This window comes from Salmo trutta, unplaced genomic scaffold, assembly GCF_901001165.1.
Source record: "Salmo trutta unplaced genomic scaffold, fSalTru1.1, whole genome shotgun sequence".
In the NCBI taxonomy this organism is placed as follows: Eukaryota; Metazoa; Chordata; class Actinopteri; order Salmoniformes; family Salmonidae; genus Salmo; species Salmo trutta.
The window spans coordinates 125,598-152,294 of NW_021822630.1; positions in this window are offsets into that span (position 1 = coordinate 125,598).

Here is a 26,697-nt window from a genome sequence, read left to right on the forward strand (position 1 = left end):
ATCAAAGATACTTTACTTAGGACAGCTAATCAGCCATACCAGTGATTGTCTGGGAGGAGAGTTTATTGTCTCTACCTCGTGTTGATATTCAAAGTTCAAACCCCTTGAAACATGCAGCTGCAGCTTGATGCTTTGCAGGTTTGGTAGGTACATTTTTTTACTCATCATTTATACAGTTTGTTTGAAAGGGGCGGTTCCTTCAGGCTGACACGCTCTCTGAACTCACTTGGGGCGTGACTTGTCATTTGTACAAAGTTATGTAAAACAATCAGCTCAAATAACATCCCTCTCTTAACAAAACCCTCATCATCATTTTTCATATTACATGCTCAACGCATAGTATTGGAACTTCGTACATGTAGTGGGTATACATTCCAAGTTACAGTATTTAAATTATAACATTTAAAAAAAAAAATCTATAACATCAAACACAATTACACAGATGGCACCGACAGAGGGCTGCCTCCCTTCTCGTTCTTAGGAAACTTTGCAGTATTTTGTTTTTTTATGCATGATTTTCTTACATTGTTAGCCCAGAAAATTGTGTGTGTCAGAGCGGCGGTAATTCACCAGCACTACGACCGAAGCGGATGCATTGTTCGCGCCACCCAGGGCAATTGAACTGAGTCCAGAGGCCGAATAAAAACAATGCCGGCGGAGAAGAGGAAATTGGAGCGGTCTTCTAGTCAGACTTAGGAGGCGCGCACACCACCCACCACTTCCGAGTATATTACTCCCTAATGTTCAGTCCCTGGATAACAAAGCTGACGAGATCAGGGCAAGTTTTTTTTACCAGAGAGACATCAGGGACTGTAACATACTGTTTCACGAAAACATGGCTCTCTCGGGATATACTGTCGGAGTCGGTCCAACCATCTGGATTCTCAGTTCATTGTGCCGACAGGAATAAACATCTCTCCGGAAGAAGAATGGAAATACTCATGGTGTGAATGTGGTAACATACTGGAACTCAAGTCCTTTTGTTCACCCAACCTAGAACACCTCATAATCAAATGCCGACCGGAATATCTCCCAAGAGAATTTTCTTTGATTATAGCCATGACCGATACCACAACGGCTCTCAAGGAACTTCACTGGACTTTGTGCAAACTGGAAACCATATATCCTGAGGCTGCATTTACTGTAGCTGGGGATTTTAACGAAGAAAATTTGAGGAAAAGGCTGCCTAAATTCTAGCAGCATATTGACTGTAGTACTCGTGCTGCTAAAACACTAGACCACTGTTCCTCCAACCTCCGGAATGCATAAAAGGCCCTACCCTGCCCTCCTTTTGGCAAATCTGACCACGACTACATTTTGCTCCTCCTTTCCTATAGGCTCAAACAGGAAGTACTCGTGCTAAGGACTATTCAACGCTGGTCTGACCAATTGGAATCCACGCTTTAAGATTGTTTTGATCATGCGGACTGGGAAATGTTTCGGTAGCTTCTGAGAATAAAATTGACGAATACACTGAAATGGTAACTGAGTTTATCAGGAAGTGTACAGGAGATTCTGTACCCACTGTGACTATTAAAACCTACCCTAACCAGAAACCGGGGACAGGTGGCAGTATTTAACCATGGCAAGGTGACTGGGAATATGGCAGAATACAAACAGAGTAGTCATTCCCTCCGCAAGGCAGTCAAACAGGCAAAATATCAGTATAGAGAAAAAGCAATTCAACGGCTCAGACAAGAGATGTATGTGGCAGGGTCTACAGACAATCACGGACAAAAAAAGGATAACCAGCCACATCGTGGACACCAACGTCTTGCTTCCGGACAAGCTAAACACGTTCTTTGCCCGCTTTGAGGATAACACAGTGCCACCGTCGCAGCCCGCTACCAAGGACTGTGGGTTCTCCTTCTCCGTGGCCGACGTGAGTAAGACATTTAAACGTGTTAACCCTCGCAAGGCTGCCGGCCCAGACGGCATCCCTAGCTTCATCCTCAGAGCATGCGCAGACCAGCTGGCTGGTGTGTTTACGGACATATTCAATCTCTCCCTATCCCAGTCTGCTGTCCCCACATGCTTCAAGATGGCCACCATTGTTCCTGTACCGAAGAATGCAAAGGTAACTGAACTAAATTACTATTGCCCCGTAGCACTCACTTCTGTCATCATGAAGTGCTTTGAGAGACTAGTCAAGGATCACATCACCTCTACTTCACCTGTCACCCTAAAACCATTTCAATTTGCTTTCCGCAGTAATGGGTCCACAGACGATGCAATCGCCATCATACTGCACAATCCCATCTGGACAAGAGGAATACCTATGTATTATAGCTATAGCTCAGCCTTCAACACCCTACTACCCTTCAAGCTCACCATTAAGCTTGAGGCCATGGGTCTGAAACCCGCCCTGTGCAATTGGGTCATGGACTTCCTGACGGGCCGCCCCAAGGTGGTGAAGGTAGGAAACAACACCTCCACTTCGCTGATCCTCAACACTGGGGCCCCACAAGGGTGCGTAGTCAGCCCCCTCCTGTACTCCCTGTTCATCCATGACTGCGTGGCTAAGCACACCTCCAACTCAATCATCAAGTTTGCAAACGACAACAGTAGTAGGCCTGATTACCAACAATGACAAGACAGCCTACAGGTAGGTGGTGAGGGTTCTGGGAGTGTGGTGCCAGGAAAATAACCTCTCACTCAACGTCAACAAAACAAAGGAGATGATCGTGGACTTCGAGAAATAGCAGAGGGAGCACCCCCCTATCCACATCTATGGGACAGCAGTGGAGGATGTGGAAAGCTTCTAGTTTCTCGGCGTACACATCACTGACAAACTGAACTGGTCCACCCACACAGACAGTGTGGTGAAGGAGCAACAGGAGGCTGAAGAAATGTGGCTTGTCACCTAAAACCCTAAAACCTTTACAGATACACAATTGAGAGCATCCTGTCGGGCTGTATCTCCATCTGGTACGGGAAATGCACCACCCATAACCGCAGGGCTCTCCAGAGGGTGGTGCGGTCTGCACAACACATCACCGAGGGCAAACTACCTGCCCTCCAGGACACCTACAGCACCCGATGTCACTGGAAGGCCAAAAAGATCATCAAGGACAACAACCATCCGAGCTACTGCCTGTTCACTCCGTTATCATCTAGAAGGTGGTCAATACAGGCGCATAAAAGCTTGGACCGAGAGGCTGAAAAACAGCTTCTATCTCAAGGCCATCAGACTGTTAAATAGCCATCACTAGCACAGAGAGGTTGCTGCCTATATACAGATTTGAAATCATTGGCCACTTTAATAAATGGAACACTAGTCACTTTAATAATGTTTACATATCTTGCACTACTCATCTCATATGTATATACTGTCTTGTATACTATTCTACAGTATCTTAGTCAATGCCGCTCTGACATTGCTCATCCATATATTTATATATTCTTAATTCCATTCCTTAAATTTGTTTGTATTGGGTATATGTTGTGAAATTGTTATATATTACTTGTTCGATATTGCTGCAATGTCGCAATAACATTTGCTAAACACGTGTACGTGACCATTAAAATTTGATTTGATTTAGTGTTCTATAGAGCGTCTCTGACCATTTCCCACGTTCTATGTTAGACATATTTTTCCAGTATTTTGTTTTGAACGTGTTAGAGTTTCGTTGGGAAAAAGGTCTGTTGAGACAAAGCACGAATGGTGAATTTGGTGAATTTGGAGAGGGAGACCTGAATCAACTGTCCTTGATTTACAACAGGACGTGAGTTAATCGCGTCTAGTTCTTTCCTCCTCCCTCTACGGGTGAGAGGGGGACTGATTGAAGTTATTCATTGCAAACCTGATCTGACCTACTTGGATTCTCGTGGACAGTCATGACAGATCCCTGTTACACCCCTATGCCAAGATAATCCACCTGACAGGTGTGGCATATTAAGAAGCTGATTAAACAGCATGGTCATTACACAGGTGCACCTTGTGCTGGGGACAATAAAAGGCCACTAAAATGTGCAGTTGTCATACAACACAATGCCACAGATGTCTCAAGTTTTGAAACATGCAGGCCTGTTCATCAGTGCTGTTGCCAGAGAATTGAATGTTCATTTCTCAACTATAAGCTGCCTCCAATGTAGTTTTAGAGTATTCAGTGGTACGTCCAACAGGCCTCAACTGCAGACCACGTGTAACCACGCCAGTCCAGGACCTCCATATCCAGCTTCTTCACCTGCGGGTGACCTCAGAGCTGTTCTCTCATTTGGTGAAGGCTAAACTTGCTGGGTGTCTAAATAGCTAGCCCTGTGATGCCGGGCTATCTACTTAGAATATTGTTCAATCAAGTTCATATTTATATAAAAAAAACAGCTTTTTTACATTAGCATGTGACGTTCAGAACTAGCAGACCCCCCGCAAACCTCCGGTGAATTTACTAAATTACTCACGATAAACGTTCACAAAAAACATAACAATTATTTTAATAATTATAGATACAGAACTCCTCTATGCACTCGATATGTCCGATTTTAAAACAGCTTTTCGGTGAAAGCACATTTTGCAATATTCTCAGTAGATAGCCCGGCATCACAGGGCTAGCTATTTAGACACCCACCAAGTTTAGCACTCACCAAAATCAGATTTACTATTAGAAAAGTTTGATTACCTTTGATGTTCTTCGTCAGAATGCACTCCCAGGACTTCTACTTCAATAACAAATGTAGGTTTGGTCCAAAATAATCTATAGTTATGTTCCATCAGCGACGTTTTGTTCGTGCGTTCTAGACACTATCCGAATGGTAAATAAGGGTCGTGCGCATGGCGCATTTCGTGACAAAGATTTCTAAATATTTCATTACCGTACTTCGAAGCATGTCAACCGCTGTTTAAAATACATTTTTATGCCATTTTTCTCGTAAAAAAGCGATAATATTCCGACCGGGAATCTGCAATTAGGTAAACAGCTGAAAGAAAATAAATCACGGGGTCAACTCGGGCACGAGCATGAAGCCCTTTGTCCTCTGATAGACCACTTAGCAAAAGCGCTCGTGTGTTTCAGCCAGGGCTTTGAATTACGTCATTCAGCTTTTTCCCGGGCTCTGAGGGCCCATGGAAGCCGTAGGAAGTGTCACGTAACAGCAGAGATCCTTTGTAATGGATAGAGAGAATCAAGAAGGGGAAGAAATGGTCAGACAGGGTACTTCCTGAACAGAATCTTCTCATGTTTTGGCCTGCCAAATGAGTTCTGTTATACTCACAGACACCATTCAAACAGTTTTAGAAACTTTGGAGTGTTTTCTATCCAAAGCTAATAATTATATGCATATTCTAGTTTCTGGGCAGGAGTAATAATCAGATTAAATCGAGTACGTTTTTTATCCAGCCGTGAAAATACTGCCCCCTATCCATAACAGGTTAAAATGCTGTAAAATAATCATATGTTTGAAAAATGGAAGTTTTCGGATTTTAGAGGAGTTTGTATTTCGCGCCACACCCATCATTGGATATTGGAGCAGGTGTTCCGCTAGCGGAACGTCTAGATATAAGAGGTTAATATTGCCTGCTAACCTGGATTTCATTTAGCTAAATATGCAGGTTTAAAAATATGGTGGCGGGATGGACATCCAGCGGACATCCAGCGAAAAATCATAACGCCATTAGCATAACGAAATGTAATATTTTTTTTTTTTCAAATATAGGACTATGTTATATCGTTTTATAGATACACCTCTCCTGAATCGAACCACGTTGTCCGATTTCAAAAAGGCTTTACAGCAAAAGCAAAACATTAGATTATGTTAGAGGAGTATATCGTAAAAGTAGCCACATAGCCATTTTCCGACCAACCACATGCATCACAAATAAAAAAAACAGCTAAATGCAGCACTAACCTTTGACAATCTTCATCAGATGACACTCCTAGGACATCATGTTACACAATACATGCATTCTTTTGTTCGAGAAAGTTCATATTTATATATAAAAACAGCATTTTACATCGGCGTGTGACGTTGACTAACTATTTTCCCTCAAATGCATCCGGTGAAACAGCGCTACAATTTACTAAATTACTATTCTAAAACATTTTTAAAATGTAATATTGTCATTCTAAGATTTATAGATGAATATCTCTTGAAAGCACCTGTAATGCCAGATTTAAAAATAACTTTACTGGGTAGTCACACTGCGATAAAAAGGGATGCGATAAAAATAGGCTACCGTTACAGGTCAGCGCCATGTTGGAACAATTGCATATCAAATCTACTCTTGTATACTATTGTCAATAATCCCTTACCTTTGATTATCTTCATCAGAAAGCACTTCCAGGAATCCCAGGTCCACAACAAATGTATTTTCGTTTTAAAAAATTAATCCTTTACGTCCCAATAGCTTGTTCTTGTTAGCGCGTTCTGAAGGCTGCTCCAAAACTTCCGTCGGCCGCGGGACTTCTCTCTCAATAAAATGCTTTTTTTTTTATTTAGGTTCGTTCAAACATGTCAAACGTTGTATAACATAAATCTTTAGGGCCTTTTTCAACCAGAGCTCCAATAAGATTCAAGGGGGACAATTGCATTGTCTTTCTAAACGTTCCGAAAGGGGAGGGTAGCCAGGGGCGCCGGCGTCATAATGGTGATGGCCCTCCTCATGTGACCACGTTCCACAGACTCTCATTGTGTCAGTTTTCACAGTAGAAGGCTCAAACCACTTTGTAAAGACTGGGGACATCTAGTGGAAGCAATAGGAAGTGCTCAATGAACCATTGCTCACGGTGTGATTTATAGGCAAAGTGATGAAGTTGAGTCTGCAATTCAGAATTCCACATTCTGTTACGATCGGTCTCGGGGTTTTGACTGCCATATGAGTTCTGTTATACTCACAGACACCATTCAAACAGTTTTAGAAACTTTAGGGTGTTTTCTATCCACAAGTATTAATTATATGCATATCCTAGCTTCTGAGTTTGAGTAGGAGGCCGTTTAAAATGGGCACGAATTCTTTTCAAAAAACGCTGTAGTGCCCCCTATCCTAGGCGACCGTCAAGAGGTTAAGTCATTAATATGGTCGAATCCGGAAACTATCATCTCGAAAACAAAACGTTATTCCTGTTACATTGCATAACCTTCAGTGTTATGTCATAATTACGTATAATTCTGGCAAATTAGTTCGCAACGAGCCAGGCGGCCCAAACTTGTTGCATATACCCTGACTGCGTGCAATGAACGCAACATGACACAATTTCACCTGGTTAATATTGCCTGCTAACCTGGATTTCTTTTAGCTAAATATGCAGGTTTAAAAATATATACTTCTGTGTATTGATTTTAAGAAAGGCATTGATGTTTATGGTTAGGTAGTCGTGCTTTTTTCGCAAATGCGCTTTTGTTAAATCATCCCCCGTTTGGCGAAGTCGGCTGTCTTTGTTAGGAAGAAATAGTCTTCACAGTTCGCAACGAGCCAGGCGGCCCAAACTGCTGCATAAACCCTGACTCTGTTTGCAAGAGAAGTGACACATTTTCCCAAGTTAAAAGAAATTCATGTTAGCAGGCAATATTAACTAAATATGCAGGTTTAAAAATATATACTTGTGTATTGATTTTAAGAAAGGCATTGATGTTTATGGTTGGAGCAACGTGTACCTAAGCGATTATATGCAACGCAGGACAGGCTAGATAAACTAGTAATATCATCAACCATGTGTAGTTAACTAGTGATTATGATTGATTGATTTTTTTTTATAAGATACGTTTAATGCTAGCTAGCAACTTACCTTGGCTTCTTACTGCATTCGCGTAACCTCATGGAGTGCAATGTAAAGCAGGTGGTTAGAGCGTTGGACTAGTTAACCGTAAGGTTGCAAGATTGAATCCCTGAGCTGACAAGGTAAAAATCTGTCATTCTGCCCCTGAACAAGGCAGTTAACCCACCGTTCCTAGGCCATCATTGAAAATAAGAATGTGTTCTTAACTGACTTGCCTAGTTAAATAAAGGTCTTAAAAAATAAAATAAAAATAATAAAAAATTGGCATCGAAAAATACCGATTTCTGATTGTTATGAAAATTTGAAATTGGCCCTAATTAATCGGCCATTCCGATTAATCGGTCGACCTCTAATAACCAGAGATTTATTTAGCAAAACCAACGGCATCCAGAACAACAAGATAAATGGGAACAAAATAACCCGTCGTGCGCTCACAGGGAACGTGCACAAGCACTACAATAAACAATCCCACACAAAGACATAGGGGGAACAGAGGGTTAAATACACAACAAGTAAATGAGGGAATTGAAACCAGGTGTGTGGAAACACAAGACAAAACAAATGGAAAATGAAAAGTGGATTGACGATGGCTAGAAGACCGGCGACGCCGACCGCCGCCCGAACATGGAGAGGACTCGACTTCGGCGAAGTCGTGACACCACTATTCTTAAACCTTTGGATAGCGCCGTTCGTTGTATCACTAGTGACAGTTTTAATACTCACCAATGCATCAAAAAGTTGGCTAGTCCTCATTAAAGTCCTGTAGATCAATTCATTACTCCTTTTTTGTTTACTAAGCCCTACTACACAAGCTTCCAACTTACCTAACTCAAAAACTTCTCAGATTCCTCGGGTCTCCACGGAATTAGGTATTTCCGCTTTTAGTTCACGCTCCACATGCTTGGAATTCACAGAGGTTCACAATTCCTGACATTTAATCCTAGTAAAAATTCCCTGTCTTAGGTCAGTTAGGATCACCACTTTATTTTAAGAATGTGAAATGTCAGAATAATAGTAGAGAGAATGATTTATTTCTGCTTTTATTTCTTTCATCACATTCCCAGTGGGTCAGAAGTTTACACACACCCAATTTGTATTTGGTAGCATTCCCTTTAAATTGTTTAACTTGGGTCAAACGTGTTGGGTAGCCTTCCACAAGCTTCCCACAATAAGTTGGGTGCATTTTGGCCCATTCCTCCTGACAGAGCTGGTGTAACTGAGTAAGGTTTGTAGGCCTCCTTGCTCGCACACACTTTTTCAGTTCTGCCCACGAATTTTCTATAGGATTGAGGTCAGGGCTTTGTGATGGACACTCCAATACCTTGACTTTGTTGTCCTTAAGCCATTTTTCATCAGACCAGAGGACATTGCTCCAAAAAGTACGATCTTTGTCCCCATGTGCAGTTGCAAACTGTAGTCTAATAATTTTTTTATGCGGTTTTGGAGCAGTGGCTTCTTCCTTGCTGAGCGGCCTTTCAGGTTATGTCGATATAGGACTAGTTTTACTGTGGATATAGATACTTTTGTACCCGTTTCCTCTAGCATCTTCACAAGGACCTTTGCTGTTGTTCTGGGATTGAGTTGCACTTTTCGCACCAAAGTACGTTCATCTCTAGGAGACAGAACGCGTCTCCTTCCTGAGCGGTATGACGGCTGTGGTCCCATGGTGTTTATACTTGCGTACCATTGTTTGTACAGGTGAACAAGGTAAATTCAGGCGTTTGGAAATTGCTCCCAAGGATGATCCAGATGTGCGGAGGGCTACAATTTATTTTCTGAGGTCTTCACTGATTTCTTTTGATTTTCCCATGATGTCAAGCAAAGAGGCACTTAGTTTGAAGGTAGGCCTTGAAATACACTGCTTAAACAAATAAAGGGAACACTTAAACAACACAATGTAACTCCAAGTCAATCACACTTCTGTGAAATCAAACTGTCCACTTAGGAAGCAACACTGATTGACAATAAATGTCACATGCTGTAGTGCAAATGGAATAGACAACAGGTGGGAATTATAGGCAATTAGCAAGACACCCCCAATAAAGGAGTGGTTCTGCAGGTGGGGACCACAGACCACTTCTCAGTTCCTATGCTTCCTGGCTGATGTTTTGGTCACTTTGAATGCTGGCGGTGCTTTCACTCTAGTGGTAGCATGAGACGGAGTCTACAACCCACACAAGTGGCTCAGGTAGTGCAGCTCATCCAGGATGGCACATCAATGCGAGCTGTGGCAAGAAGGTTTGCTGTGTCTGTCAGCGTAGTGTCCAGAGCATGGAGGCACTACCTGGAGACAGGCCAGTACATCAGGAGACGTGGAGGAGGCCGTAGGAGGGCAACAAACCAGCAGCAGGACCGCTACCTCCGCCTTTGTGCAAGGAGGAGCAGGAGGAGCACTGCCAGAGCCATGCAAAATGACCTCCAGCAGGCCACAAATGTGCATGTGTCTGCTCAAACGGTCAGAAACAGACTCCATGAGGGTGGTATGAGGGCCCGATGTCAACAGGTGGGGGTTGTGCTTACAGCCCAACACCGTGCAGGACGTTTGGCATTTGCCAGAGAACACCAAGATTGGCAAATTCGCCACTGACGCCCTGTGCTCTTCACAGATTAAAGCAGGTTCACACTGAGCACATGTGACAGACGTGACAGAGTCTGGAGACGCCGTGGAGAACGTTCTGCTGCCTGCAACATCCTCCAGCATGACCGGTTTGGCGGTGGGTCAGTCATGGTGTGGGGTGGCATTTCTTTGGGGGGCCGCACAGCCCTCCATGTGCTCGCCAGAGGTAGCCTGACTACCATTAGGTACCGAGATCAGATCCTCAGACCCCTTGTGAGACCATATGCTGGTGCGGTTGGCCCTGGGTTCCTCCTAATGCAAGACAATGCTAGACCTCATGTGGCTGGAGTGTGTCAGCAGTTCCTGCAAGAGGAAGGCATTGATGCTATGGACTGGCCCGCCCGTTCCCCAGACCTGAATCCAATTGAGCACATCTGGGACATCATGTCTCGCTCCATCCACCAACGCCACGTTGCACCACAGACTGTTCAGGAGTTGGCGGATGCTTTAGTCCAGGTCTGGGAGGAGATCCCTCAGGAGACCATCCGCCACCTCATCAGGAGCATGCCCAGGCGTTGTAGGGAGGTCATACAGGCACGTGGAGGCCACACACACTACTGAGACTAATTTTGACTTGTTTTAAGGACATTACATCAAAGTTGGATCAGCCTGTAGTGTGGTTTTCCACTTTAATTTTGAGTGTGACTCCAAATCCAGACCTCCATGGGTTGATAAATTGGATTTCCATTGATTTTTTTGTGTGATTTTGTTGTCAGCACATTCAACTATGTAAAGAAAAAAGTATTTAACTTCTTGGGGCTATGTGGGACGTTAGCGTGCCACCCGTGGCGCACCCTATCAACAGCAGGTGCATTTCAAGAGCGGCAAATTTGAAACCAAATAAATGTCAAAATTCAAATTTCTCAAACATACAACTAACTTACACCCTTTGAAAGATAAACATCTCCTTAACCTCTCTGGCGCATGTGGGACGAACTCGTCCCACCTACGTAACAGCCACTGAAATCCAGTGGCGCGATTTTTGAATCGTTAGAAATACTATTACTTCAATTTCTCAAACATATGACTATTTTACAGCTATTTAAAGACAAGAATCTCGTTAATCTAACCCCACTGTCCGATTTCAAAAAGGCTTTACAACGAAAGCAAAACATTAGATTATGTCAGCAGAGTGCCCAGCCAGAAATAATCAGACACCCATTTTTCAAGCTAGCATATCATGTCACATAAACCCAAACCACAGCTAAATGCAGCACTAACCTTTTATGATCTTCATCAGATGACACACCTAGGACATTGTGTTATACAATACATGCATGTCTGTTCAATCAAGTTCATATTTATATCAAAAACCAGCTTTTTACATTAGCATGTGACGTTCAGAAAAAGCATAACCCCCGCAAACTTCCGGGGAATTTACTAACAGTTTGCTAAATTACTCACGATAAACGTTCACAAAAAGCATAACAATTATTTTAAGAATTATAGATACATTACTCCTCTATGCACTCGATATGTCCGATTTTAAAATAGCTTTTCGGATGAAGCACATTTTGCAATAATCTAAGTACATAGCCCGGCATCACAGGGCTAGCTATTTAGATACCCACGCAGGTCAGCCTCCACCAAAATCACATTTCCTATAAGAAAAATGTTCTTACCTTGCTTGTTCTTCGTCAGAATACACTGCCAGGACTTCTACTTCAATAACAAATGTTGGTTTGGTCCCAAATAATCCATCGTTATATCCAAACAGCGACGTTTTGTTCGTGAGTTCTAGACACTATCAGAATGCTTCTTCACGGTGTCGCGCATGGCGCATTGGCGTGACAAAAATGTCTAAATATTCCATTACCGTACTTCGAAGCATGTCAACCGCTGTTTAAAACCAATTTTTATGCCATTTATCTCGTAGATAAGTGATAATATTCCGACCGGGAATATGCATTGAGCCTAAACAGCCGAATAAAATTTATCCTCAGGAGCGAATCGTGCACGCGCCTCATTCAAAGGTCCTCGGAGCAGCCACTTACAAAAGGTGATAATGTGTTTCAGCCTGAGGCTCCCTCGTAAACCTTCAGGTTTTTCGCGGGTTCTGAGAGCCTATTGGAGCCCTGGGAATTGTCACGTTACAGCTAAGATCCTTACTTTTCAATAAAAAGATGCAAGACGCACGACTCCTTGTCAGACAGGGTACTTCCTGCTTGAAACCTTGTCAGGTTTTTGCCTGCCATAGGAGTTCTGTTATACTCACAGACACCATTCAAACAGTTTTAGAAAATTCAGAGTGTTTTCTATCCAAACCTGAACAATAATATGCATATTCTAGCTTCTGAGTTGGTGTAGGAGGCAGTTAAAAATGGGAACATATTTTTTCCAAAATTCTCAATACTGCCCCCTATCCCCAAAAGGTTAATCTAACCACGTTGTCCGATTTTAAAAAGGTTTTCGGGGAAAGCATAAAGTTAGGTTATGTTAGGAGAGTACATTGACAATAGCTGTGTGTAATGTATTGTCGATTCAAAGACAGGCATCACCAAAACCATAAAATCTGCTAAAATTATGCACTAACCTTTTACAATCTCCATCAGATGACACTCCTAGGACATTATGTTAGACAATGCATGCATTTTTAGTTCTATCAAGTTCATATTTATATCTAAAAACAGCGTTTTACTATGGCGTTGATGTTCAGGAAATCGTTTCCCTCCAATACCGGCAGTCAAGTCATGACAACAAAATAATTAATTAATATTAGAAAACATTGGTAAAATATTATATTGTCATTCAAAGAATTATAGATTTACATCTCTTGAACGCAATCGACTTGCCAGATTTAAAATTAACCTTACTGGGAAATCACACTTTGCAATAATCTGAGCACTGCGCCCAGAAAAATACGCATTGCGATACAGACTAACCGCCATGTTGGAGAGATCTAAAATCGAAAATACTATGTAAATAATCCATTACCTTTGATTCTCTTCATCAGATGTCACTTCCGAAGAATCCCAGGTCCATAACGAATGTAGTTTTGTTCAAAAAAGCTCATCATTTATGTCCAAAAAGCTCCGTGTTGTTAGCACATGATCTAAGCCAGCCGGACTTCACTTCACTTCACGAACGGAAAAAATATATTTACGTTCGTTCAAACATGTCAAACGTTGTATAGCTTAAATCATTAGTGCCTTTTTTAACCAGAACATGAATAAAATTCAAGGCGGACGATTGGGATCTCTTTTAAAACGTTTCGGAACGAGAGTACCCACCATCAACTCGCGCGCCAGGGGTCTAATCGGCCATCACCGTTCCAAGTCTCTTATTCGGTCAGATCTCACAGTATAAGACTCAAAACACTTTGTAAAGGCTGGTGACATCTAGTGGAAGCCATAGGAAGTGCCAAAACATTCCTCAGCCCCTTTGTTTTTCAATGGCATAGGCTTAAAGTCAATTCAACACATCAGGTATCCACTTCCTGTCAGAATCTGTCTCAGGGTTTTGCCTGCCAAATGAGTTCTGTTATACTCACAGACACCATTCAAACAGTTTTAGAAACTTTAGGGTGTTTTCTATCCATATATAATAAGTATATGCATATTCTAGTTACTGGGTAGGATTAGTAACCAGATTAAATCGGGTACATTTTTTTATCCAGCCGTGAAAATACTGCCCCCTATACCCTAACAGGTTAAGAAGATTATTTCATTCATTCAGATCTAGGATGTGTTATTTTAGTGTTCCCTTTATTTTTTTAAGCAGTGTACATCCACAGGTACACCTCCAATTGAGTCAAATGATGTCAATTAGCCTATCAGAAGCTTCTGAAGCCATGACCTCTTTTTCTGGAATTTTCCAAGCTGTTTAAAGGCACAGTCAACTTAGTGTATGTAAACTTCTGACCCACTAGAATTGTGATACAATGAATTATAAGTGAAATAATTTGTCTGTAAACAATTGTTGGAAAAATTACTTGTGTCACGCACAAAGTAGATGACCTAACCGACTTGCCAAAACTATAGTTTAAGACATTTGTGGAGTGGTTGAAAAATGAGTAAATGATTCCAACCTAAGTGTATGTAAACTTTCGACTTCAACTGTACATCTCATACATACATTTACACTCCGACATTGCGTGTCCTAATACTTCAATATTTCTTAAGTCCATTCCTTTCCTTTTACATTAGTGTATTGTTAGGTAGTCCTGCACTGTTGGAGCTAGGAACACAAGCATTTCTCTACACCCGCAATAACATCTGCTAAATATGTGTGTTATTTGTCTGGTTTGGCTAGCTAGCTAACTGGCTAAAGTTTGCATTTAAAAATTGCATCTCAGCACCGGCTTCTTGGTCAATGAGACCTGACTGCATTATGAAAACGGCAGTGAGCTCGTAGTGAGGATGGCTACTGATCTGGACAGATGTGTGGTGGGCTTTTTGCGCTGTAGCAGCAGAGGCATCACCCAAGTGGGTGCTACACGTTAGTTGTGGAAGAATATGAAGTCCAGGCTACAGAGAAACTGATCGGAGGACGACATCAGGCCCAGCAAGCCAACCCCATCACAAACTACAGATATGCAGAGGATAATGTCAGAGCGGGCAAGCCTCACCATCAACTGGCATCAACATCATCTAACTCAGTTTAGGAGCCTGAGATTGCTGATCTACTGAGGAAGTCATACTCTATGGCTATGACAATGTCTTCCAATCATTTGTTGTATGTCAACACATGCCTATTAGGGTAGGTCTACTGTGTGGCGTAGGCCTACTATGTTGCTCGTTAATTTTTGAAACATTTGAGGGCCACACTGAAAATACGTTTCTCAAACTTGTGTCAGCCTCAAATGATTTCAAATTCATTATCCACGTGTGGTTGTATTGTGTTTTACATTGCCAAATAAATATATCGCTAGTGTACTGTCATTCCAGGTTCAATGTTTGACGTGACTGAGTTAGCTGAAGTTGGTTGACTAGTTAGATAATAAGCGACAACGTTAACCAGCCTGCATACCAACCATTTTGTTTAGAATGGACAATCAGTCCTTTCGCATAGCAACTACACAAAAATAATTAAGGACCGGGTTGCATCTGTCACAACATGTCCTTAAGAACCAGATTTTGTACGGACTATATCTTCTGAAGGAAGAATGAAATTAGATTGATTTACTTAAATTATGCAATTCATTGTTATTCTAATATGTTGGTAACAGTTCTACATTTTAATTTTAGTCATTTAGCAGACAGTCTTATCCAGAGGGACTTACAGTAGTGAATGCATACATTTCTTTTTTTTGTACTGGCCCCCCGTGGGAATCAAACCCAGGCGTTGCACACACCTTGCTGGTGTTGCAAACACCATGCTCTACCAACTGAGACACAGGGATGGCTCAGTAAACGCAGTAAGGCACGTGAGGCATTGCTGTATCAGGAATACAGTCAAAAGGTAAATGGTTGGGCTGAACGCCATTTATCTGTGCCTGTATTCCTGATTCAGCACTGCCTCATTGCTTAAGTGTTGTCATTGTATTTGTTAAAAAAATTGTATATATAATAATATATCACCATGACATTGAGGTGATATACTGCGGTTATTTGACAATGCTAACCATTCAATACACAAGGTCTGATTGAAAAGTAAGCTGATCAAAAGCAAAGGTGCACTTACCACAAATGCCTGGTAGCTAAATTCACCACATTGTACATTGCTCTCCTTTTACATTGGCATTAGCACAGTTCACATTTTTATATAAGTAGGCAAGTCAGTTAAGAACAAATTCTTATTTATAATGACAGCCTAGGAACAGTGGGTTAACTGCCTTGTTCAGGGGCAGAACGACAGATTTTTACCTTGTCAACTCGGGGATTCAATCTAGCAACCTTTCGGTTACTGGCCCAATGCTCTAACCACTAGGCTACCTGCCACCCCACATGATCCCAATTCTATATCCAAGACGCCGGAAAATTAAAAACATTTGATTGTTCTCATTTATTGGTGCATTGGACCATGTAGTAAACGCTGACGATTGTTTTAGCACTATGATTTCATATTTGAATTCTGACATCTTCATGCACCTTTACCGTTGTGAATTGATCAATCTCAAAGTTCTGGAAACCTGATATGGTGTTTATTTGCCTGTGAATATGCTGAGATCAGAGATGCTTCAGTTCTCCATTAATACTCAGTCAGAGAAGAGACATGAACTGATGACTTCAAGAGCACAACCGGTTGACCAATCAGAAGTAGAAAAGAGTGAAAACAGTGATGTAAGAGTACACAGACTTGTGGAACTGGGGGTCTGCAGGCACAGTGATGAACTCGGGGGCCTCTTCCATGGCGTCAAAGAACTCGTTGTCATCGTCCTCGTCGCTTCCTTCTCCTTTGGCTGTGCCAGAACCTGAGAGGAAAGGGGCAGATCACTAAGATATCAATACCCCCCCACCTGAGTTATGTTCCAATTACCTTCATCAATAACTGTCTTTTCCCCCTTCCCTATCTTTTTATCCAGATTTCTACTCTGAACTCGAGACATTTCCACTCACTAACCACATTTCCATCCACAGTTTCCATGGAAGGGACGTAGCCAGCGGTCAAGGATGAGTTGATGAGCGAGGTGAGGTAAGGGAGAAGGTCTCCGGAAATGGTCTGGAGAAGAGAGGAGGGGATAGGGTCAAGCGGGCAGGTTGTTGGGCGGCCGGCCATCACAAGACGCGAGATTTCATCTGGAGAGAGAGGGGAGAAAGAGGTCAAAGCACAGGGTAGGGCAGTGTGAGCAGGATCAGCGGTGTCGTTTGACTTAGCAAACGAGGATCGGATGTCGTCGACCTTCTTTTCAAAATGGTTGACGAAGTCATCCGCAGAGAGGGAGGAGGGGGGAGGGGGAGGAGGATTCAGGAGGGAGGAGAAGTTGGCAAAGAGCTTCCTAGGGTTAGAGGCAGATGCTTGGAATTTAGAGTGGTAGAAAGTGGCTTTAGCAGCAGAGACAGAAGAGGAGAATGTAGAGAGGAGGGAGTGAAAGGATGCCAGGTCCGCAGGGAGGCGAGTTTTCCTCCATTTCCGCTCGGCTGCCCGGAGCCCTGTTCTGTGAGCTCGCAATGAGTCGTCGAGCCACGGAGCAGGAGGGGAGGACCGAGCCGGCCTGGAGGATAGGGGACATAGAGAGTCAAAGGATGCAGAAAGGGAGGAGAGGAGGGTTGAGGAGGCAGAATCAGGAGATAGGTTGGAGAAGGTTTGAGCAGAGGGAAGAGATGATAGGATGGAAGAGGAGAGAGTAGCGGGAGAGAGAGAGCGAAGTTTTGGACGGCGCAATACCATCCGAGTAGGGGCAGAGTGAGAAGTATTGGATGAGAGCGAGAGGGAAAAGGATACAAGGTAGTGGTCGGAGACTTGGAGGACGACATCAATAGTGACAACAAATGTGTATCTGGTAGCTGGGAAGAGAATAAAATATGTTAGGTGCAATCTCCTGGAAGGGATCAGCTGAGGGTACTTAAAAATGTTCTTAGTACCTCTGGCTTTGCTAGGGTTTTTATCTATTCGGTGCTGGCTAGCACCCCTTCTATTCCCATGGGGGGAGTGTACAACTTGATTTGGTTCCGGTGGACCCACTTTAACCTCTCTAGGGCCGGCGGGACGAAATCGTCCCACCTACGTAACAGCCAGTGGAATCCTGTGGCTCGTTATTCAAATACCTTAGAAATGCTATTACTTAAATTTCTCAAACATATGACTATTTTACAGCATTTTAAAGACAAGACTCTCGTTAATCTAACCACACTGTCCGATTACAAAAAGGCTTTACAACGAAAGCAAAACATTAGATTATGTCAGCAGAGTACCCAGCCAGAAATAATCAGACACCCATTTTTCAAGCTAGCATATAATGTCACATAAACCCAGAAGACAGCTAAATTGCGCACTAACCTTTGATGATCTTCATCAGATGACAACCCTAGGACATTATGTTAAACAATACATGCATGTTTTGTTCAATCAAGCTCATATTTATATCAAAAAACAGCTTTTTACATTAGCATGTGACGTTCAGAACTAGCATACCCCCCGCAAACTTCCGGCGAATTTACTAACAATTTACTAAATTACTCACGATAAACGTTCACAAAAAGCATAACAATTATTTTAAGAATTATAGATACAGAACTCCTCTATGCACTCGATATGTCCGATTTTAAAATAGCTTTTTGGTGAAAGCACATTTTGCAATATTCTAAGTAGATAGCCCGGCATCACAGGGCTAGCTATTTAGACACCCAGCAAGTTTAGCCTTCACCAAACTCCGATTTACTATTAGAAAAGTGTGATTACCTTTGGTGTTCTCCGTCAGAATGCACTCCCAGGACTTCTACTTCAATAACAAATGTTGGTTTGGTCCCAAATAATCCATAGTTATGTTCCAACAGCGGCGTTTTGTTCGTGCGTTCAAGACACTATCCAAATGGTAAATAAGGGTCACGCGCACGGCGCATTTCGTGACAAAAAATGTCTAAATATTCCATTACCGTACTTCGAAGCATGTCAACCGCTGTTTAAAATCAATTTTTATGCCATTTTTCTCGTAAAAAAGCGATAATATTCCGACCGGGAATCTGCAATTAGGTAAACAGATGAAAGAAAATAAAGCACGGGGTCAACTCGGACACGCGCCTAAGCCCATTGTCCTCTGATCGGCCACTTGTCAAAGGCGATATTGTGTTTCAGCCAGAGGCTGCCTCGATATCATTCAGCTTTTTCCCGGGCTCTGAGAGCCTATGGGAGCCGTAGGAAGTGTCACGTTACAGCAAAGATCCTCAGTCTTCAATAAATAGAGGCAAGAAGAACAACACCTTGTCAGACAGGCCTCTTCCTGCATGAAATCTTCTCAGGTTTTTGCCTGCCATATGAGTTCTGTTATACTCACAAACACCATTCAAACAGTTTTAGAAACTTTAGGGTGTTTTCTATCCAAAGCCAATAATTATATGCATATTCTAGTTACTGGGCAGGAGTAGTAACCAGATTAAATCGGGTACGTTTTTTATCCGGCCGTGTAAATACTGCCCCCTAGCCCTTTAAGGTGGCGTTTTGTCGACCTATGCTGATTTTGATCTGGTAAGCTACCGGTGATAGCTTCACCACAATCTCGTGTGGACCCGTCCAGTGGGGCAGGAACTTTGTTGCGACGCCCATGGGTTTGGTGTATATGTAGTACCACACCTTATCCCCGACCTCGAACACCTGGTGTGAGGCTTTTTTGTCGTAATAGGTCTTGTCACCTTCTGCACTTCTTTCCAATTGTCCTTGAGCGTACGCAAAGGTAGTCTGGAGATGGTTCCGCAAGTCGGTCACGTATTGATGAGCCGTGTAGGCGGTGGCTGCGGCGACATCTCCCGGTTGGTACAGGAGATGCAGTGGAAGGGTCATTTGCCGGCCCGTCATCATCTCAAAGGGTGTCATTCCCATAGACCTGTTGCGTGTGGCTCTGATTGCCATCAGTACCAATGGGAGTTTGAGGTCCCAATCTTTGTGGTTGGCTGCCACATATTTCCTCAAGATTCTGACAATTGATTGGTTGCTCCTTTCTACCCCCCCCCCCCGAGCTCCTAGGGTGGTATGCGATGTGGAGTTTAGCTTTGACTCCCAGGAGCTTCCACAGTTCGGTCATTACAGCTGCCGAAAAGTGGGTTCCTCTGTCGCTGTCCACGGTTTCTCCTGGCAGGCCGAAACGACTGAAAACGTGGTTTAGCAAAAGAACGGCAGTGGTTTCCGCTGTGTCATTGGTCGCCGGCAGGCACTCCACCCACTTTGTGAATGCGCAAGTCACTGTGAGGAGGTATTTGTTGCCTCTGGCAGACCTGGCAACTGGGCCGACCCAGTCGATCTGGATCGAGCTCCAGGGGTAAGACACACCCTTGTATTGCAGAGTGGCTGTGAAGTGGCTTGGAGGGTTGAAACTGGCAGCAAACTAGACACCCCCTCCCGTATTGTGCCACGTCTTGTTCCATGTGAGGCCAGTAGGCCACCTGTTGCAATGTTTCACATGTAGCCTTGACCCCCCTATGGCCTCCACATGGCTCGTCGTGGGCATGGGCTATCATTATCCCCCTCTGTGTTTTAGGAACCACCCACCTTCGAGCGGTGTCGGTTTCTGAAACATACACCAGTAGGTCATCTACAAGTGTGAGGTGCTGTTTAGTTACGTACAGCGAACGCAAGTTGTGTGAACCTGCCAAAGCCAGTTCGGACACTGGGTGGTTGACAGGATCCGACAGGAACGCCATCAAAGTGGCGAGGGACTAATCTTGGTGTTGCATTGCTACCAGGTCGTCATTCAGGAATTAATGCGTTAGCAACACATTATGTTCGTGTGAAGATGTTTTCCGTGGTGCTACATGGCTACGCGTTACCGCAGACACCATAGCTTCCTCAGTGGGTTTTACGTCTCGAGCATCAAACACCCAAGGGGTGCCGTGAATTGCACAGGATTTTGCCATGCTGTCGGCATGGTAGTTGCCAAGTTTGTCACGACCAGGTGATTTGGAGTGTCCCTTGACTTTCTTCCAATACACCTGTATGTCGTGTTTGGTGATGAGGTCATCACAAGCTAGAATGAGCTCTTTGTTTTTCACCTCTTTACCACTTGAAGTAGTCATGTGCTTTTGTTTCTAAAACGGCAAGTGGCATAAGAAGGTGAGTCTCGCGTAGTTTGAGTCGGTGCAGATCACCAGTTCTGGCAATTCGTGTTTCATCGCCATTTGCAGGGTGATCAGCACGCCAGCCACTTCTGCAAACTGGCTGGTCTTGTTGCCAAGCTGAAATTGAAGTGGTTTGCACGGAATGTCGTTGTGCCATACCAATCCCACCCCAGCTTGCAAGTGGTCTAGATGGTGGTAAGAACAGCCATCTACAAATGCCATCGGCATGTCGAGACACACGTTCTCTTCGAAGTAGTGATGGTTCGAAGGCAATGGCGGAGCGATGGCGGAGCGATGTCACGAGGGGGTGGTGCGGAGTCGGTTTCATCGTCACCACAGTGTTGACACACCGCCAAAGCATTTGCGTAGTTGATTACTACATCATGGCTCTGCAGCGTCATGAGCCAAGCCGCTATCCTGCTGTTGTGTACAGCACCCTCACGGATTCGTTGGCTTTTCAGAAAAGTCACAGGCTGGTGACATGTTTCTATGATCACCTTTTGTCCGCCGACATAACTGGTGAAGTGTTTGATCGCCCAGACTGTCGACAGCAGCGCTTTTTCGCAGTCTGAGTATTTGTGTTCAGCAGGGTTGAGTGTCTTGCTCGCGTAAGCAACCACACGTTTGTCTTGGTCGTATTTTTGGTACAACCCAGCGCTAAGGCAGTGCTCTGAGAAACCGACTTCCAAAAAGAATGTCTTGTCTTTGTTGGGGTATACCTGGCAGGGTGCCTCGCAAAGCAGGTTTTTCAAAGAAGCCACAGCTTCGTTGTGAGTGGCATCCCAAACGAATGGGGTGTCTTTCTGAAGAAGACGAGTCAACGGTTTTGACAAGTCGACGTAGTTTTCGATGAATTGACGGGAGTAATTACATACTCCCAAGAAGCTGCGCACCTCGTGAAGGTTTCTATGTGTTTTGATGCTGCGGACTGCTTGGATTCTGTTAGACTGTGGCAGGATGCCCTCGGCACCCACCAGAAGCCCAATGTAGTTTACCTTGGTCCTGCACCATTGTCCTTTCATGATGGCCAACTTAGCCCCTGCAGTCCCAAGTTGGGTGAGAATGTGGTCCATTTCATTGAGGTGATGTGACCAAGTCTCACTTCTCATGAGAACGTCGTCCACGTAAATTATCGTCCCTCTAGAGGCTGCGTCTGGCATTGCCTTGTGCAAGATGTTGAACTCTGAGGGGGATTTCGCATACCCGAATGGGCAACGATTGAACGTGAAGAGCTTGTTCAAGAAAGAGAAAGCCAACTTGTGTTGGTCATGCGGGTCGACTGTCATGGTCCAGAAACCATTTGCCACGTCGACGGTGGAGAATACTTGGCGTTTGCCACCTTTAGCAACTCTTGGTCGAGCTGTGTCATTGGCCAACGAGACAACGGAACCAGTTTGTTGAGTTGTCTATAGTCAATGGTAAGACGCCATTTACCCGTTGGTTTTAGAACGGGCCACACGGGAGCGCTGTACGTACTGTTACATTCATTGATTATCCGTTTAGCTAATAAGGAATCGATAATCTCTTGTACCGCTGCGTATGCTGCGAGCGGGATTTTGTATTGTCTAACAAACGTAGGAGTTGCTCCGGGTGGCGTAGGAATACGCACCACATGGATACCCGTAACCCCGCAATCCAGCGAGTCTGTTGACCAGATCGCACTGTGTTTGTTAAACAATTCTCTCAACTGATGGCGTTCAGTGTCATTGACAAGAGCATCAGCCTCCGACAGTAGTTGTATTACCTGTGCATGGAAACCAGGATATGGTTCGGCGACATTGTACAGGTCTTCATCGGGTGGTGACAGCATGTCACTTTTGGAAGAGTCATCGGTTGTTACCTCACAAGTGTACTTTGCATGCAGGAGGAGACGCTATATCATCATCCGTGATGATGGAGTATATTAACAGGTTGCTGTCAGACTCGACATCCAGCCTGAATGTTGATGTGTCGTCAAGTGGCAATACGGGAGTTAGTGCGATTGCTTTTGACTGACAAGTAAACAGCGTACCTCCCTCGCCATCTAGGTCTAGGGAGGATGGAAGAGACCCAATCACGGGAACAAACAGTTCAAAATCATGGAAGGAGTAATCGATCAATGTTCCTAGCTGAGTGTGCCGAGAAATGGAAATATCCGCTTGAGTCAGATTTGGTACCAGGAGGTAAGTGGATCTAGCGGTTAGTTCCAACAGCGGGTTGCCATTGATAGTTAGCCCCAAGTCGAATAGTTGCGGAGAGGGTTGGAAGAACGCAGTGGTGCCTTCCATCCGGTATCCGGGTGCCAGGTTCAGTCTTACAGAAACCTCTGTGGTTCTTGCCGGAATCAACATGGCGGACTCAGTTATCACCTTGCAAGCTTCAGGAATAGTCTGCCCGGATGCCATTCGCACCAGGTCGAAAGACAAGGCATGTTGGTTTGGCTGCGCCAAAGACCAAAGAACTTGGTGTATGGTATCGCGTTTAACACCCAATCTTACCAAAATGTCCGCTCCCACATAGACTGTATTCGGGAGGTCCGTGACAACCAGTAGGTAGTGAGATACTTCCTTGGTTCCAATGCGGATTGATAGCGCACACACCCCTATTGCGGTGAGTGTTGTCTGGGGAGTCGTTCCCAGTGGAAATCTAAACGTTTTCGGCACAAGGGGATGGCAGTAAGCCGTTTTCGAAATTTCGTTGAACATTTCCAAACTGCGGATTTTTCTGACCAGGTTGCCAGCCTGGTATCCTCAACCATAGTGCCGTTTAGGCACACGCCCCCTATCAGAAGAGGGCGGTAAGTGTCGGCTGGTGAATCACCCAAGCCACACAGGAAAACCTCATGTTCGGTTAAGTTCCGAGTTGAACTCACCTTGTCATTTGCCACCAATGGCGGGCTCATGACCAAGTTCACCGGGTTTGCGTCAGATGCTGACATCGAACCCACGTTGTTGCACAATGTATGGCAGGTAGCCTTGGAAGAATGCGGTGAAGTCAACGGAGTTGGCACAGGTATTTGTGACCAGATTTGATTGGTTTTCCAATCCATTAGTAGTATCAAACGGTCAATTAAATCAATCCCAATCAGTATCCGTTCGATTTCGATGCTAGTCACATACACGGGGTGGATCAGTGACATGCTTTCGAAGTTGAGTTTAAGTAGGAGACGTTTGGTTAGGGGCGAGGTAGCTTGAGTGAAACCTTGAAGATTCGTATCGCAATGTTCCATTTTCAACCAACGTTTTGCTGGGTCCACTGCCCTTTTTAGTTCATCCAGCAAGGTTTCGGATATGAGGGAAATTGTCGAACCCGACTCTATCAGAGCATGACGGGTCAAACAGTCATCCAGGACTGTTCTAAGGTATGGCCTGTTCGAGTTGGTTTTTCTCGTCATATCCCCAACAAAATGGAGTGGGTTGGGAGAACGGAATGGTTTGTAATCTGTGTCGATTTCCAAGACAGATAAGTCACCTACGTGACCCAGTGGGTCCTCTATCGGAATGGGAGAGGAGTCATCTGTTGCAAAGCTGCTTATCTTGTGCATCTCCACATCCGTGTTCAAGTCTGTAGACAAAACCTGCGGGCTTGTGTCTAGACCGAGCGGTTCCTGGACAGGGATTTGAGTGGGGGCGGGGTTAATGGAAAGGTTTGCGTCCTCTTGAATTGCCTGAATTTCGACGGACTTGGTTTCCAGCGATTTTACGCCTAGTCATGAGGGCTTATCCTTGTCCTCTTTCTCAAATTTCTTACGATGCAGTACATCTTTTATCAGAGCTTCTATATCGTTTTGGTTAGCGTTTAGATCATTGTTGAACACTTTGTTGCCCTTGTTACGCTTGTTACCCTTGTGTCCTGACCCTTTGTGAGAGTTAGGCGCAGGGGCATGTCGGCTAGGTTGATCTCTCCAGGACCTGTTAGATTGGGGACGTTCATCGTAGCTATTGTTACGGTGGTGATTATCGGGGTGGTGGTTACTTGGTAGCCACCCCCTTTGATTGTCATATTTTACCACACATGTCCCTGATGCAGCACCTTCTAATTCGAGTGATGGTTCCCGCCTAAGCTCGAAAGTTGAGGTGTCCGGGCTCTTAGCCCGGCTTGCTTTTGATGCTTCAAAAGCGGTGCTTGCCAGCTCTCGGAGCGTCGAGATTGGCAACCCAACATGGGCAGTAGGGCCCAAGTAGTTAATGAAGTTGGGAGACATGTTTGACAGGAACAGTTGTTTGAATGGTAATAGGTCTTCCATTCCTGTTTCAGTGAGCATGCCAAAGTAAGCTGAACGAAGCCGGGGATAGTAGGCTTGTGGGTGTTCATTTCGAGCTTGTCTGATATTGTTAGCCAACGAGCTATCGTGTTTGCGAGTCGCAGAACCACTGAATTCTATTTTCAAAACCGTGGCAAGTTTAGCATAGTCGTTTTGCACGTGTTGCTCTTGTAGACGTATGAACCTTGTCACGTGTCTGTTGGACGTTCGCTTCAAAAGGTAGAGCCTGTCTGCATTCGTAGAGTTTGGGTAGCCATCCAAGGCATCCTCTATGGAACGGGGTCGAAGAGGCGGAAGTTTTTGACGATTTTGTCAAGGCGATCCCCGCCAAGTGCGCGGGGAGCATCTGCACTCTCCCGTGGGGAATTGTGGGCCGAGAGGCCAAGAGGAAAAGTCAAGCTGTGGTTTTGTTGGCGGGGAGGCCCCAATTCACTGTGGGCCGAATGGCCAAGAGAAAGCGGCTGAAATCTCCTGTCATCTACATTCCCTCGTTCTCTGAGCTCCGGATGTGAGCGAGGTTGCTTGGTTTGGTTTCCTGCGATAGAGCGTGACTGTTCTGGAGTTCCTCCAGATGATACCTAAGGGTGGTGTTCTGCTGCATCGCAGAGTCCACCTGGGAGTTGAGGGTGTTTATTTTAGACACGTAGGTGTCACCCTTGCTCCACTAGGCCTCATACTTATCTGTCATGGTTTGCAGGGAGAGGTCTCGAGTGTGGAGTTAGAGATCCAGTGATGAGATGTCCTCCTTTTGTTTAGAGGGCACATTTTCCAACTTTCTCACCTGGTCTTTCTCATCCTTCATTAAATCAGCGACTTCAATGAGTTCTGCTGTTTTGTCCTCCAACTTGGTCATTGTGTTCATTAACTGATCGTCTTTGGTCTGCAGCTTTTGGAAAAGAGCATTATTGCTTTGAGTGGTTTCATTCACAACCGTTTGCAGGGCATCAAGTTGCTCGCCCCGTTTTCTAGCTAGCTCGTCTGATTCATCTAGTTTTGCATGGACTTCATCGTATTTAGTTTTGGCTAAAACGAGTTGTTCTTTTAGAATACGTACTTGGTCAAGAGTTTGTTCGCGTTCTTTGTTATAAGTGTTAGACAGATCTTCCAATTTATCTGTTCTCACACACAGTTCCTTGGCTAGCAGTAGCTTATCTTTTTCGGCTTTCGATGCCAGCTCCCTGGTTCTCTCCACCTGTGCCTTGAACACCCCAGCTTCCTGCTCGTGCCTCTGCTGGGCACTCAGGTACTGGTGCACTGTCCATCTCTGCTGGTGGGCATAGTTGAGGGCTAAACTGGAGAGAACCTTCACAAGGCCTCCGCCTGATGGTCTATTTTGAAGAGCGTCTGTCGCAATGTCTGCATTTGTCTCGCTTATGGCATCGAAATCTAACATTTTCAGCCCCTCGGCATAGTTAGGATTTGCATCGTTGCTGAGGTCAGCAATCAATCTTTCTGTGGGTGAAGGTACACTGATTAGAG